Source organism: Lactuca saligna, chromosome 8, assembly GCF_052625555.1.
Source record: "Lactuca saligna cultivar CGN05327 chromosome 8, ASM5262555v1, whole genome shotgun sequence".
In the NCBI taxonomy this organism is placed as follows: domain Eukaryota; kingdom Viridiplantae; phylum Streptophyta; class Magnoliopsida; order Asterales; family Asteraceae; genus Lactuca; species Lactuca saligna.
The window spans coordinates 75,819,095-75,825,840 of NC_136424.1; positions in this window are offsets into that span (position 1 = coordinate 75,819,095).

Genomic DNA, 6,746 nt, shown 5'->3' on the forward strand with positions numbered 1-6,746 from the left:
AATGAATAGAAAGATAATTAGGAAGAAAAGTAGGAAGATATTTAGTTTATCAAAAAAAAAAAAAAAAAAAAAAAAGGGGGCACGGAATCACAATCGGACCTTTAATCACGTCAATTAATTTATGGTCATTTCTAGGGCTGTAAACGAACCAAACGAACACGAACAAGGTCTTGTTCATGTTCGTTCGTTTAAGTTAGCCGAACAACAAACGAACAGGAACGGATAAACGAACGAGATTTTCTTGTTCATGTTCGCTCGTTTAACAAATTACTTTGTTTATGTTCGTTCATTTATGTTCGTGAACATGCTAAACGAACATAAACGAACAAACATAAACGAACAAAGATAAAAAACACAATTAAACGTATATGAACATAAACGAACATATAATATAGCAATATAATAAAAAATAATTGAATATAGATTAATATAAATAAACTTAAACGAACGTAAATGAACATCGTAAACGAACGTTCACGAACATAAATGAACGAACAAGACTATTGTTCATGTTCGTTCATTTAACTAAACGAACAATAATTTTTGTTCATGTGCGTTCATTTATTAAATAAACGGACATAAATGAATTTCCCGCCGAACAGTTCACGAACAGTTCGCCGAACGTTCAGTTCGTTTACAGCCCTAGTCATTTCTATATGATTTTTAATTGAAGCCCCTGAATCATTCAACAATGATCCGCTTATACCCATAACTTTATATTTCATGTCATTCCAAGTTTCTTTTCATACCCCTTTATCTCCTCAATACTAATTATGCACTTTTAGAGAATTATTTTAACTATTCAATCCTATAAATTCATTTGATTAAGTCTTTACTTTTAATTATTGATTAATCCTTATGATATTAAATGACACCATTTTTATTTAATTTATTTTATTTTAGAATCAATAAAAGGAACAAATTGAGTGACGAAACTAATCTCGTTGATTGAATGAAATTTAGGTCGTTACATTATCGAATTTGAGTATTAGTAGCTATACGACAAGCTCTTTTCCCACTAACTTGTTTAAGTTCTCAAATTTCATGTTAGAAATTCTTTAATTCCATAGTCAAATCAGATATGTACAGCCTTTAGACCAAATACAAATGTTATGTTTTCTCACAATAATATCATGTCTAATGGATACATATTTCTATTTCTCATTGATGAAACCAATACTTTTTTACTTGGCATACATGATGTGACTTTTGGCAATATCATATTAACCTTTTATAAAATAAAAAAATTAAAAAAAATCATGCAAGATTAAACATGTTATATACTAATCCAACTTCATAGGCAACCTTTTTTACTTAAACGTGACCATTGTACCCTATTTTTCATCAATTCTTAATCTTCCATGTAACATCAATATTCAGGTAAGTGAAACTTTAAGGTTATTTAAGTTAAAGTTTGAGTTTTAGGGTTTCTAGCTGGCACAACACATCCATATCATATAAAATCGTGATGCGGTCAGGTGGGGAGCCACGATGCGGTGGAGGATAGGCACAAAACCCTAAATTTCAAGATTTAGGCCATATAAAAGTGCACTAATTTCTAGGTTTTTCTCATCTCTTACCCTCCATCCCCAAGACCGAAACCCTAACCTCTGTAAGGCCTTATTTCGAATCGTTTCCCATTTTGAGGGTGGTGATCAGGGATTGGATATTAGCAGGCTTCAGACCCTTTAGCAATTGAGTTTTGGACTCAGTTGGGGTTAGATAATGTAATTTGGATGTTTCGGGTATTTGATTTGTCTTTTGGAGACAAAGGGCATTTCGGAAATTTGTCAGCTCGATTTTTTATGGAAAATGGATGTTTGTTTGGGATATCTTATGTCAAGTATGAATTAATAATAGTGTAGAGCTTCTCAATACCTTTTCATGGATATAAGGATGATAAAAATCAGAGTTGTGTCGAGAAAGTTATGGCCTTCGGAAGGAATTAGGGTATACATGGAATACCTTAGTACGCAGGGCGTACCAAGGTGGTATGCGGGACGTACTAATGTGAGGAGGGTTACACCGTGTGTAATTGAGTGTACGCTTAGTGTACTTTAGAGTTGGGATCGGAGTGCGAGACCTCGTACGCTGGGCATACGAGGAGTACATTGGGCGTACGAGGGTTAGAGAGAAACCCTAATTTTAGCATTTGTACCCTATAAAAGCTTTATGTTATCCCCTTTCCTTCATTTCTAAGTCAACCTCCGCACTAAAAAACTCTAAATCGACCTTATAGCCTCTTGGAGGTGTTCTTGACCTAATGGGATGCTTTGATGCTCATTTTTGCCCTAGGGAAGGAAAGAAGAGAAGCTTGAAGATGTTTAGCTTGGTGGGAAAGCTTTGGATCCAAAATCATCACCTTATGGGGAAGCTTTTTGAGGTATCAAGTTTGTATCTTGGCTTTTGTATGATTAGATCTCTCGATGGCTAGCTTTTATCATTTTGGCCTTCTTTTTGAGATTATGGATGAGTTAGGTTGTTTAAGGGTTCATTCTTTCAAATCTGAGTTTATTTTGGTATCCTTAAGCATAAAGGTGCAAGCTTTATGTGTATTATGGAGTCATGCATGCATTAATTCAACCACTAAGTCCCTTTTAAGCTTAAGAGCTTCTTATAGTCATGTATGAACGTAAAGTTAGCAACTTTGCGTGGTATTCCAACTCAAGAAGGTGAGATCTATGGTTTAAGAAGCTTTGTCTTCACGAATTAAGTGAAAATCAGATTTGGGTTGAATAAGGTGAGTATGTTGGGTGTACAAGAAGGTACGTACAATGTAGAAACCTCCAAGCAAGTACGTTGCGCGTGCGTGTGTGTACACCCCACGCTGGGCTTCAATTTGGGCTAGATGTTAGGACCTATTTTGTTGGTTTATGTTAGGCATATATATTTTGTAGGCTTTATTATTCTTTATTAGGGCTTATTTTGTGTTTTCGGTTGGTTGGACCGAAAGCAGCCTTAATTTTGGTCCCTTGGTGTTTTCGGTTTTGGTTTGGCTTGTATATTTGTGTTCCCTATTTAAGGAGACTCACATGACCGTTTCTAAGGTTAGCAGTTTTCGGTCATAGTGTTGTGAAGGCTCCATTGTACCAGGAGATTTATTGAATATACAATCGTGTGCATTGGATTGATTTCGATTCTCCTTCTTCTTGATTTGCTTTGCATTGATTCCGCCTTTGCTTAGTTTATTCAATTGATCAGTAGTTGGTTCATTGTTTGGGACTTACAAGTGGTATCAAAGCCTGGATCTATCAATCAATTTTGCAAGATTTTAAGAGTTTATTGGACTTTTTCTTGGAGTTTTTGGCATTTTTGAATTGTTTTGGACGAAATTTTGGCTGTTTGTTCTTCATGTTCTTCATAATTTTGAGTTTTTGATCGACTTTTGCATTAAAAGTTGAAAATATCGTGTTTTTGGATGATTTTTGCGAGACCTCGGTGGCGGTTCTCGATCTCGATCTAGGGTTTCTGAAGTGTTTTCGGCCAGGAATGAGGATTCTCAGTCAGTAGTGTTTACGGTGGAGCGTCTACGAGGATTCTCGGTCAGTAGCGTTTTCGGTGGAGCATCTGCGAGGGTTTACGGTGCGAGCGTTCTTTGTGTGAGGGTGTTCGGTGTGTAGGTTTTTGGTCCGGAGGATCTCGGTCTCACTGATTTCGGTCTGGTGGTTTTTGGCTTCACTTCTTGGTTTTTGTCTTCTATCAAGATTTCGGTGCGAGACTTCTTAGTTGTGACTTCCTTGATTAAGTAATGATTTAGTATGGGCAGCTTGTTAGGGATTTAGACTATGTCGAGACTTCTGATTTCAGATTTAGTAGCGGTGTTTATGCACAAGGGAATTTATCCACCTTAGGGTTGTAGAGCGTGCAAGGGTTAGTTTCGGTTGACTTGGGGATGTAGGGGTATGATCGGGGATGTGGCCATGTTGTTTAAGTTGTTGGCCGTGGCAGAGATAGTATGGAAGGATTTCGAGGACGGAATCTAATTTACGTATGGGAGATTCGTAACGCGTTGTTTCGAATCGTTTCCCATTTTGGGGGTGGTGATCAGGGATTGGGTATTAGCAGGCTTCAAACCCTTGAGGAATTGAGTTTTTGACTCATTTGGGGCTAGATAATGTAATTTAGATGTTTCGCGTATTCGGTTTGTGTTTTGGAGTCAAAGGGAATTTCAGTAATGTGAGTTTTTATGGAAAGTGGATGTTCTTTTGGGATATATTATGGCAAGTATGAATTAATAATAGTCTAGAGCTTCTCGATACATTTTCATGGATATAAGGATGGTCAAAATATGAGTGGTATCGAGAAAGTTATGGCCTTAGGAAGGAATTAAGGTTTACGTGGAATACCCTAGTACATGGGGCGTACCAAAGTGATACAAGGGGCGTACTAATGTGAGGAGGGTTACGCCATGTGTAATTGAGTGTACGCTTAGCGTACTTCAGAGGTGGGATCGGGGTGCGAGACCTCGTATGCTGGGCATACAAGGAGTACGTTGGGCATACGAGGGTTGGAGTGAAACCCTAATTTTAGCAATTGTACCATATAAAAGCTTTATGTTAGCCCCTTACCTTCATTTCTAAGTCATCCTCCACACTCTGAAACTATAAATCGACCTTGCAGCCTCCTGGAGGTGTTCTTGACCTAATGGGAGGCTCTGATGCTCATTTTTTCCCTTGGGAAGGAAAGAAGAGAAGTTTGAAGATGTTTAGCTTGGTGGGAAAGCTTTGGATCCAGAATCTGTTGGATATAGTGTCTAAGTCCATAACTATATTTGGTATGTACTTGACCCGACCCGGCATGGTCCATTTGGGTTGCATGGCATGATGCACTTAGATAGAGTAAATGAGAGAAATGAGACACTTATGGTTTATTAATATATTATAAGTTCTAATATATTAATAATAAGAATAATAATATTTAGTTAGTATTGATCAATAATTAATTTAGAATTAATTATGTGATCAAAAGAAGACTAATTAAATATATAGGTTGATTGTGTCAATCTATGGTGCAAGTGCCTGTTAACAGTTAATCATTGACTTTTTGACCAATTTGACTTTTTGTAAATTTTGAGGAGTTAAGTTGTAGACTATGGTTTAGTTTCTATTAAGTTTATACAGTTCGTGTAGTTGATTCTGCATGACTTTGAGTAGTGGGGATTCATCTTTTGATTCATTTGAGTTTTCTCACTATACTCTATAGGAAAGTAGGTGTCGATGGTAGAATGGTCTGTTACCTTGGATATTGGACAAGAAGCTTAGATTCTTGAATATGGTTCGAAGATCTCCAATTATTAATTGGATATTATTTGATGATGTTAGCACGGGGTTGGTCCAAACCAGCAGACCAAGATTTATTGAGAGGTTAGGCACTCCATGGGTGATGCAACAGTTGATTCGATGACATAGGATGATTTTGTGTCGAGGTTTAGAGCTGAGTTTGCTTCGGTGATTAAGGTGAAACCGTTGGCGAGGGAGTTTCACAACCTTCTCCGGACTACTGAAAAAGTGGTTGAGATCACCGCTATGTTCCGCGAGAGGGCTTTTTTGGTTCTGCAATATGTGTCGGGTGAGGAGATGAAGAAGGCGAGATACCATGAGATGTTGAGAAGTAATATTTGATAGTTCGTGAGCTGATCAAGTTGCAAGACACTAGAGGATATGATTTCAAGAGCCAGAGAGAAGGAGATTGATCTAGAGATGGAGATGAAGAGGGAGTCGAATCCAGCTCAGGTTTCAGGGGGTTTGGGAAAAAGGCCCAAGGCATTTGATTCGAGATTGAGAGGCTATCAGGGCTAGATCCGTTGTGGAATGTGCGGAAAGACACATAATGGGGCATGTAGGGTGGGTGGTTTTGGTTGCTTCAAGTGCGGCCGAACGGGTCATATTAGCAGGGATTGCACTGCTACTACTTCCACCACCACCCTAGTATCTGATCTGATTTGCTTCCATTGTAATTATAGGGGTCACAAGAAGGCCCATAGTCCAAGTTTGGCATCAGCGGGGCCAAAGGTAGCACCCGTTCTAACAACTCTATGGATTACTAATGCCTGCTAGGGCAAGGCGGATGTGCATGTGGTAATGAGCAAGGCTTTTCAGCTGAAGGTAGAGGAGGTTCTTTCAACACCCAATGTTGTAACAGGATCATTACATGTGAAAGGTATCTCGGCCTTGATATTGTTTGATTTGGGGGCTACCCAATCTTTTGTATCTCTTGCGCTCATCAAGAGGTTTGCTGGAGCTCTAGGGGAGCTAAATCCCAGAAAAACCTTATGCCTTTAAGGTTTTCTAAGGAGGTTCAATGATCACCTACGATAATACGAACTCTTTCTAGAATTTATTAAAGTCAAACCAGGGCTTCCTGTCGTGGTGCAACGTAAGTCGAGTGGAGATATCAGTGAGGGAAGCGTTTCCCCATGCCTAAGGGAGGTGTTGAAACTGCTACAATTGCATTAGCTGGAGCAACCATCAGAATTGGAAATATATTAAGTTCATACCAAGTCCTTAGTTTGAGTCTAGACAGACCCGAGAGTGTGCCCGAATCCCTCAAACCAAGGCTCTGATGCCAACTTGTAACACCCCAAAAATCATGACCGAAAATTTTATTTTTATTAAGTAACTTGTAAAATCGTTTACTGAAAAACATCATCGATAACATATAATTTCGTAAACCCATAATCAAAAGTCATAAAGATGTGTCATGGAATAATAATAACATATCAGAGTACAATCCCAGAACATTATAGT